The sequence below is a fragment of the Microtus ochrogaster genome, chromosome 2 (assembly GCF_000317375.1).
Source record: "Microtus ochrogaster isolate Prairie Vole_2 chromosome 2, MicOch1.0, whole genome shotgun sequence".
NCBI classification, from domain to species: domain Eukaryota; kingdom Metazoa; phylum Chordata; class Mammalia; order Rodentia; family Cricetidae; genus Microtus; species Microtus ochrogaster.
The window spans coordinates 68,152,625-68,162,898 of NC_022010.1; positions in this window are offsets into that span (position 1 = coordinate 68,152,625).

Below are 10,274 nucleotides of genomic sequence, written 5' to 3' on the forward strand. Positions count from 1 at the left end.
GGATGTGTCCTTAGTCAGTGCAGCTGACAGATGTGTCCTCTCAGTCAATGTCTAAGGACTGTAGTTAAGTGGTATGTCACAGTGCAGAGTGTGGTGGGCGTGGGCACTTGCAAGTTCTCTACCATTAATTGACAATGAAGAGGAGACCTGGCTCAGTGTGACACACAGTTATCACATCAAAGCAGATACTGTAGCACCACAGCCCCTTGCTGGGACATCTTTGAAGGATGGTGACTGTCTTTGTGGGAAGAATCTGGGGTGCTGTACTTGGGTGAATGTCTGGTATCAGTTTATAGGCTTCCCCCAATAGCTTGACTGGATGATATGAGAATTAGAAGGAATGTGGTTTGAAATCTTTTCCTTCCCTCTCTCCCTCCCTTTCTCCTTCCCTCTCTTATACCTCCCTCCCTCCCTCTCTTCCTCCGTCCCTCCTTCTTTCTTTCAAGGCAGGGTTTCTATGCAGCCCTGGCTGTCCTGGAACTCTGTAGACCAGAATGGTAAACAGAGATGATCTCAACAGAGACGTTGACTAGTTAGGTGGGTTTGGAGGATGCCTTCTGGTGCAGGAGCCAGTGTCTTGGTTCAGCTATTCCAGTTTATGAACAAAGTGACCACAGTATCAGGGATACTGGGCAGCACCTTGGACCTGGCTATAGCTGTTGCTGAGTGCCAGATCCCCACTGTGGCCAGCCAATGACCTGATAGGTTGATTACATTGTCCCTGGTAATCCTCACCCTGTCTATTTATTGTTCTATCAGCCACTCATCTGACCAGTAGGATTTTCTAGCATTTTCAACGTAGAAATGAAAGAGGTAGGTTCAGGGAGTTGGAACATGCTTCAGGCTTTGTCAGGCTTGAGATGTCTGCTCTGGGTGGGTGTGCACAGAGTCCAGGGTGGTAGGAGGCCACAGCTGCAGGTTAATACACAGGACATGTGCAGAGAGACTGCTCTGTGCAGTGAGTGTGGGCAATGCCCCAGGCAATGAGTATAGACAGGAAAAAGGACCAGGTAATGAGTTTCTGGAGCAAAAGTAGTGTGAGTTCAGTGTGACCAAAGCTCCAGCAACAGTGAGGACTGATGATTGCTCTGCACCAAGCACATTGGTTGATTGATTGATTGATTGATTGATTGAATTCTTCCTTTTAACTGAGGATGAGGGTGTCAGGTCAGGTCAACAATTATTTGATAGTATAGGATTTGACATCATTTTGCTACTAAGTTACTAATTTGTTGGATCCACCACTCCCACCCCAGTGCCACCCTGAAGATAGGGTCTTTGTAGCCCTGGCTCTGCTGGAACTTGCTCTGGAGATCAGGCTGATCCTGAACTCACAGAGATCTGCCTGCCTCTGCCTCCTGAGTGCTGGGATGGTGTAAATTACTAATTTGAATGCTGGTCATTTATGATGGAAAGGAAGCAGAATGAACAAATACAGTTCCAGGATTTGTCCTTCACTGCAGGACAGTGTGTACCCTGTGAAGATGTGCCTCTTGAACTTGTTTAATACAATGCTGATTGACTGAAAGCCAGGCAGGAAGTAGAGCTGAGGTGACGAGAACAGGAGAATTCTGGGAAGAGGAAAGATGCAGCCATCATCCAGGTGCAGAGGAAGCAAGATGAGAATGCTTCGCTGATAACGGGTATCAAACCACATGGCTAATAAAGACAAGAATTATGGGTTAAGATGTAGGATGTAAGAGCTATTAAGAAGCCTAAGCTACTAGCCCAACCAGTTTATAATTAATGTAGACCTCTGTATATTTTTTGGGGGGATTGAATGACTGCAGGACCAGGCAGGACAGAAATCTTGGTCAACAGAATGGCGTGCCAACGTGGGGCTGGCCAAATCCACTTAAAAGCCTGAGAGAGCTTGGGAAGTTAGTCTAGATAGAAAAGAATAGAGTTAAGCACCGCTTCTTGATAGCACAACTTTCTCTGGTAGACTCTGCTTGCTAGGGGCAAGCACTCCCATTTAAGAGAGGTTTCCTGACTCAGTTTTAGCTGCAAAACCTTGTGGTTCTTTTAAGAGGTCCTGCCCCTAAACACTTGTATTGATGAAAAGCTGACCTCATGCTTATTGGTGGTGGCAGGTACCTTGAAACTCCATAGAGTTGTTGCAGTAAACACGACTCTGGCCAGTACCTCTGACATGAGGCTAGATTCTCAGAAAAAAAGCTAAGGAATGGGCTGGATCCAGCCATCAAAACCATGGCTTTAATCCTAGCCATATCGTTTGGCAAATTAAAGACTCATGTGGTCAGAAGAAGAGAGATACAGTAAAGATAGTTTCAAGCAAAAAAGCCTCTAAATAGTTTACAGTGTGTTTAAAAATATGTGTAGAAAAGAAAAAGAATAAAGTCCTTAAAATAAAAAAAAAAGGAAGAGAATAGTTGGGTGTGGTGGCACATACCTTTAATTCCAACACTTGGGAGGCAGAGGCAGGCAGATCTCTGTAAATTCTAGGACAGCCTGGTCTACAGAGGGAGTTCCAGGACAGCAAACGATACAGAGAAACCCCGTCTCAAAAAGCCAAAAATTAAAAATAAAAGAAATGAATTTAAAATAAAGCCACATAAAGATGAAAAATACTACATAAAGATGAAAAATACACAGAGAATCTGGATACTGTATGTTATTGTGTTGTCTTTAAATTAATGGCTGAGGAAGGAGCAAAAGCTACTAAAAGACATTTGACTATAAATGCTGCTGGATTAAGCCAACATATATATTTTGAAAATACTTTTACCTTAAAATATAAGTCAAAAGGTATGTTACTGTGGAGAAGAGGTTTTGCTTTTGTTTCCACAGGAAATGTGAAGCTGTAGATTCAATCTGAGTTAAGAAAAATCAGGTTTGATCAAGGAAGACCACCTGAGAAATCTCTGGTAGGAACAGATGGCCCAGATGTCAGAGTTCTACATCCAGAACAGATTCAAGACTGCTGCTTGAGATGATCAAGCCTCACAGGATACTCCAGTCAGGACTTGATCATAATTCTAAATTTTCTTTAGATTCCCATAAGATTATCAGCAACCCCAATCAGCAGGAAGTAGCCTGGAAAACTATGCCCACATTCCCAAAAAATGGATTATAGATATTTATCTTTGTTTAGAGTATTGGTTACAAGTTGTTATGGATAATGGTCAGGGAGAAAGCTAAACAAGGGAGATTCAATTCAGAGTTCTTGTTTTGAAAAAAAAAGAGGGGGGAGCTGTGGAGCAATGGTTTTACCCTGTAAACATTTGTTTCTTGTTTATTAAAATGCTGATTGACCAGTGGCCAGGAAGGAAGTGTAGGTGGGGCTACCAGGCAGGAAGTAGAGGCAGGGCAACAAGAACAGGAGAATTCTGGGAAGAAGAAAGACAAAGTCTGTAGCATCACCCAGGTACAGAGGAAGCAAGATGAGAATGACTCACTGATAATAAATACCAAGCCATGTGGCTAACACAGACAAGAATTATGGATTAAGATGTAGGATGTAAGATTTAATAAGAAGCCTGAGCTACTAGGCCAACCAGTTTATAATTAATGTAGACCTCTCTGTATTTTTTGGGGACGGAATGGCTGCGGGACCAGGTGGGACAGAAATCTCTCAACATTTAGTTGCTATTGTGATGATGAATCCACTCAGCCCTGAAGGCTCCATCCTTGAGGGTGGGCCTGGTGTGTAGAGCTCGATCCCCTCTTCTTGACTATTCCCTTCTCTGTTGTGTGAGGGATGGTGTTCCTACAGTCTGAATGATACAGTCACTGTCAAGGCAGGTAAGTTTCTGTTTGCTGTAAATTACCCAGTCTCAGATATTTTGTTACAGCAATGTAAACAGAGCAAGAGAAGCATTTACATTTAAATTTTGATTCTCTCTCTTATGCCAATGGAGACTCATTTCTAAGTTATGTTCAAGTCTGGCAGCCTTGATTTTGCCTAGGAGAAGAGTGGAAAGAAAAGAGATGTGTAGAAAAATGAAAGGAGAAAGGGAAGTAGAATGTGGATGCCTCCTTGGCATTCTGGCTTTGTGGAGAGGGCACGGATTTTCAATTGGGGTTCCCTTGATGAACAGGCTTTGAGAATAGATCAGGTGAATGGCATGAGGAGCTTTCCATATCAGAAAGGATTCATTTGCATGCCACCCACTTGATTCTGTGCAGTTTCTCAATAATTCAACTTTAGAATGCCTTGGTATTAGGTCTTCATGTTGTGGCCTATTTCTGTCATGCTGACTATAGTTACCACACATGCTTTGCTTGTGAGACACGTCAACATTCTTTCTGGTGTGTTAATCTAAGAACTCTCTGGTGTTGCTTAAATAAACAACCATGACTGCAAGTTAAAGCCTTGTCCAACGTTTCCCACAAGTTGTATTTTGTTTTTAGTGAAATTCCAGGGAAATGGCACTCCTTGACACAGAAGATGCAAGTGGGAACGTTTTGATTGCAGTCATGTATTTCGTGAAAGCAGTCTGGAGCCATCTGCAGGCTGACCTGTATGCTGCTTTTGACTCCCAACAGGTTGCGAGAGGTCAGAAGAAAATGTTGAATGAAGAAGTTCAGCGTCAGCGTAGTTATTTGTTACTTTATTACGTGGGAAACCCTGGCTTTCTCAGCTCAGCGCAGTTACTTGTGGGAAAGAAACCTTGGCTTTTCATGCCAGAGGTGTCTGCTTTGGTTAATTGAAAAAGAACAAATAATATTCTTTTCCCTGAAACTTCTTCATCCATCATAGATGGAACTACTATGAAGACCAAGGAGAAGGGAGCCAACACTTTCTAAATGCCAGTGTACTGGAATGGATGGCATATGTAGGTACTTAGTAAGATCTGTCGAATTGCAAGGCATGCAAAACTGCCTCTCCTCGTAGGACTACTAGCTGGACCTAGATTTTTTTTTTCCTTTTTAAAAAACTCTCCCTCTCTCCCTGATGTATGTGACTGTGTTTATATGCATATATGTGAGTGCGGACATTTCAGTACTATAGTATGTCTTTGACCCCCCTGGACACAAGTTCTCCCCTGACTTCAGAAGTTTCCAGAATTGGTTTTCTGCTGTGATAACTTCAAGTCTGTGGCAGAAGGCTCTGCAGAGTTAGTTCAAAGTTCCAGCCTCCAGCCTTCCTGGGAAGGAAATCTCAGGTCCCTGTCCCAGAAGCAGGTCAGGTGAGGTGAATGCTCCTGGCAGATGTGTCCTGAAGAGTTAGACAAACTGAACATCAGGGAGTTGGCAGCAGGGTTTCATGTTGGAGGTAAAAATGGTACTTGAAAGCCTGCCTTTGGGGAGCTCAGCCTGCCTGACAGTCTTAGAGGTGAGGCCAGAAATTTCTGAAGGGCCACTGAGGCAGGCCCAGGGTGTGTTAGTATCTGCCCTCCATAGCAAGTTAGAATCCAGCGGGTTCAACGGCCAGGCCTGGTTGACACATTTGACAACACGATGTGTCTACACAGCTAGGAAGAACTGCTCTCTGGTGGGCTGGCCTAACAGAGGTTAGATTTCTGTTTTCAGTCCAGAATGCCTCTGGGTTCAGAAGACATGAGCCTTGACAAAGGACCTGGATTAAGCAGGCATCTGGCTCATTTTGTCTACCAGGTACTAGCCCCGGGTACTATGCCTGAACCATGGCATGCCACATCTCTGTGTCCTCTCATAGGTTAGGTCATGGTTGGGTATCGAGTTCCCTCACGGTGGGTGGGCTAGCTTGGCAAGTGCTTTGAGTTACGTGGTTACCGTGTAGCCAAACATGGGGCTTTAATGTTACTGAAAAACTACCTGCTTCTCCTGTTGCCATGTAGCTATCAGATGCTGCCCAGGTCTAGAGAACACTCAGGAATTCTGATGCACGTTCTCCGGTGGTAAGAAGGCTGGGTGTCAGCCCCATGTCTATCCAGGCTCTTCACAATAAAATGAGATTGTTCAGGTATCTATGGCGGTACACACAGACTGATACTGAACATGTCTGATACCAACAGTTGAAATCTTTCAAAGGAGTTAAAGTAACACATATCTGAATGCCCCAAGGATGGTAGCTTTGGCTAAATCTCTGTTCTGCCTTTCTGTGCTTAATCAACCAACACATCCTCTTTTCCTGTTCTAGGAACCTCTACCTACTTGCTCTGCTGTGACTCTTTGAAGTTGCTGGGCTGTCTCTGATCGTCACCTCCAGCATCCTCAAAGCCCAGACTCTTCAGGGTCAGGGAAGGCCTTTACTTTCAAAGTTTTTAATGCTGAGCCTAAATTACTAGTATAATTAGGGGACCTGCTGAGATCAGACTGTGCCCTACTCTGAGTCCAGATTGTATAAACAGTGTTTTTCAGGCTGCCCTGGGAGACTGCATTTCACAAGCAGCTCTGACTCCATTTTGAAGGAGGATGAGGACTGCAGCCCCTGGGTGGACCACAAACTGCACCATCTGCAAGGCACTACCCGTAAATCACGGACTGATAAATGACTTGTTCCTGAGACCAGAAAGGGAGTCAGCTTTCTGTTGGGTATATTGGGGTGAGGTAAGACTGTAGGGACACAGTGTGTGTGTGTGGTGGGGGGGGTAATATCAAAATCATATCAAGAAAACCAGGCCCAAGAACTTATTAGACATGCCAGACAGAAAAAAGGAGTACAACTCCCTTGACTTTGTATGGACCCCATAAAAAGATGGACAGCTAGCAGAAGGATGGCATACTTTCACCTACCTGACACTCAGTGTGTGTCAGGGACAGACAGACAGACAGGAAGGAAACTGTTGTAATAGGAGCAGCGGGGCTGCGTCCCCAGCACCCCGCTGCCCGCAACCGGCTAGCTTTACCCGAAATAACAACACACAAACTGTATTCATTTTAACACTGCTTGGCCCATTCTCTTCTAGGCTAATTCTCACATATTAATTTAGCCCATTTCTAATCATCTGTGTGTAGCACCTCAAGGTGCGCTTACCAGGAAGGTTCTAGCCTACGTCCATCCTGGGTCGGAGCTTCATCGTGTGTGCCTCAGAGAGCAGAGCTCTCGCCCCTGCCCGCAAGAGTGGAGCATCGTGTCTCTCTGAGACGTCTGCCCCCGAGAGGAGAGCTGTCGAGTCTCTGACCTCACTTCCTCTTCCGCCCAGCATTCTGTTCCGTCCACTCCTCCCACCTATGCTTTAACCTATCAGGGCAAGCAGCTTCTTTATTTAATTAACCAATGACCTTCCTCCATCAGGAAACTTTTGCCTCTCCTTGGATTCAGCTCAAATCTGGCCCCAGCTGTTGATGTGGCATGCATGACTAACCAGATGCCTTCCTGTTTGCCTCTCTGGACCTGGATGTGAACCTGCTATTTATTTTCTAGTCTCAGACCCGCAGCAGCCCCTCCCAGCACTGGCTTGGTTCATTATCTTATCAATACACACGTCTTTCAGCCCCGCTTCTTCTGAAATGTTTTAAACTCTGCTACAGCCTCTTTAACTGATACTCATTCTGTAAACCACATATACGCATATAGATATATTTTGTGTTTTGTATACTGTATTGACTGATGCTATGAGTTAATATTAGCAATTAAGAGGGGAATTAAAAAACTTGCGTCTGCCTTGGCAAAGTTCCTGGGGTAGCGGAGATCTCTGACAATTGACTAACTTGAAATAATTGAAGCTGCCGAACCTTGTGCATCTCTGTACTGGTTTTCATGGCTGTGATTAACACCATGAACAAAAGCAGCCTGGGAGAGGACAGGATTTATTTGGCTTACATTTCGGGTCGCCATCCATCGTGAAGAATACCAAGGTAAGAAGTCAAGGCAGGAGTTTGAAGCGGATGCTGTGGAGGAATGCTGCTTATTCCCTTGCTCCTCCTGGCTTGCCCGGTTACTGTTTTTAAAAATTCTTCTCTCATATATAACATTTCAACTGCAATTTCTCCTCCCTTGCCACTGCTCAGTCTCTCTTCCCCACCTCTCCTCTCCCCCAGATCCACCCCTGTCCCTCCATTTCCCCGGACATCAACCCAACACAGCATAATAAGACCAGGTACATACCATCACACCAAGGCTGAATGCGGTGACCCAGTTGGAGGAAAAGGGTCCCACAAATAGGCAAAAGAGTTAGGGACTTCCTCCATCCCACTGTTAGAAATCCCACAAGAACACCAAGCCATAACACATATGCGAAGGACCTAGGCCAGGCTCCTACAGACTCCCTGATCTCTGTGAGCCCCAATGAATCCCAGTCAGTTGATTCTGTGGTACATGTTCTCTTAGTGCCCCTGATCCCCACCCCCATTGCAGGACTCCTTGAGCTCCGCCTAATGTTGGCTGTGGGACTCTATATCTGCTCCCATCAGTTGCTGGATGAAGTCTCTTTGGTCTCTTTGATGAAGATTCTGCCAGGCTCCATTCCCAGAACACTCTGCAGGCAGCACTAGCTGTAGGTTGGAAGGTTTTGTGGCCAGGTTGGGGGTCCCAGTTCCTTCCCTTGAGGCCTTGCCTGGATACCAAAGATGGCTGGTCAGGCTCCGTATCCCCCATTACTATCATCAGTCTGAGCTAGGGTTACTCTTGTAGATTCCATGGAGTTTCCCTTGCACGAGGTTTCCACCTTGTCCCCAAATTGCCCCCAATTCCAGTCATTTAAGCCAGTATCCACCCCCACCTTTATCTCTCCTATTCCCAACCCCACCTGGCCCTAGTTCACCCAGGAAATCTAATCTATTTCTCCTTCCCAGGGAGATCCGAGCATTCCCCTCTGATGCTCTCCTTGTTGCTTACCCTCCCTGGGTCTGTGAACCATAGCATGGTGATCTTTTACTTTACAGAAATATCTACTTGTAAGTGAGAACATACCATGTTTGTCTTTCTGGGTCTGGGTTATTTTACTCAGGATGATTTTTTTTAAGATCTATCCATTTGCCCGCAAATTTCATGATGGCATTGTTTTTTAACAGCCCAATAATACCGCATTGTGTAAATGAGCCACATTTTCTTATTTATTTATTTATTTATTTATTTATTTATTTATTTATTTATTTATTTATTATACAATATTCTGTGTGTATGCCTGCAGGCCAGAAGAGGGCACCAGACCTCATTACAGATGGCTGTGAGCCACTATGTGGTTGCTGGGAATTGAACTCAGGACCTTTGGAAGAGCAGGTAATGCTCTTACCCTCTGAGCCATCTCTCCAGCCCCTCCACATTTTCTTATTCATTTTTCAGTTGAGGGACATCAAGACTGTTTCCAGCTCCTGCTTATTGTGAGTAAAGCTGCTATGAACATAGTTGAGCAAATGTTCTTGTGATAGGACGGGCGCCACCATCGCCCGGCTAGGACAGAGTCTTATATTGGCCTGAGCCCTCCCACATCACCCAGCAGTTAAGAGAATGATCACAGATGTGGCCACAGGTCAAACTGATGGAGGCAATTCTTCATGCCCCTCCTCTATGGTGACTCTCTCTAGGCTTGTGTCAGGTCGATAGCTAAAGCTAACTTGCCAACTTTGATGTACAAACACATCACTTAATAACTCATCACCTTTTCTTTCTCTTTTCTAATATTTTTAATTCTTTATCTTTATTTTATGTGCATCAGTGCTTTGCCTGCATGGATGTCTGTGTGAGGGTGTCAGATCCCATGGACCTGGAGTTACAGACAGGTGTAAGCTGCCATGTGAGTGCTAGGAATTGAACTCAAGACCTCTGGAAGGCCAGCCAGTGCCCTTAACCTCTGAATCATCTTGCCAGCCCTAGAAGTGTTTATATTTGATACATTTGTATATACTTTTGCCAGTGACCTGTGCAGCAATGGAGAGTGAAGATGTAGCACACAGAAAACTGGGATTGGGTGGGCTGTGCATTCTGATGGAGATGTACCAGCAGCTCAGAAACTCAACACCTTTATTATACACAGCTGAATGAGGAGCTGGGTTAGTTAATTCTGCGAAGGGTGTCTCTGAAGGGGACAGTCTCAGGCTGCAGTTATCCAGGAGAAGCTGTGGTTGATACCTTAATCATACACTGTCAACATCTGGACTCAGACCAGGGGAAGTCTCACCATTTCCATGGGTCTGAGGTATCGAAGTCCTTGACATGGCCATGTTCATGCCATGAATGCTCATTCATACAGGGATATGTTAGTGCCCCATATTTTATTTCATAATACTCCCAATGCAGCTTGATGTATAGTTCAGTAGTTTGGGCAATCCCTGGAACCCAACTAAAAAGAGAAAGAAACAAAGCATTGTGGCCTCTGACCTGGGTTATTTGGGTTATCTTTCTCAAGTACTGGGAAAACTTGAAAAACCAGTAAGGTCCTTTCTTG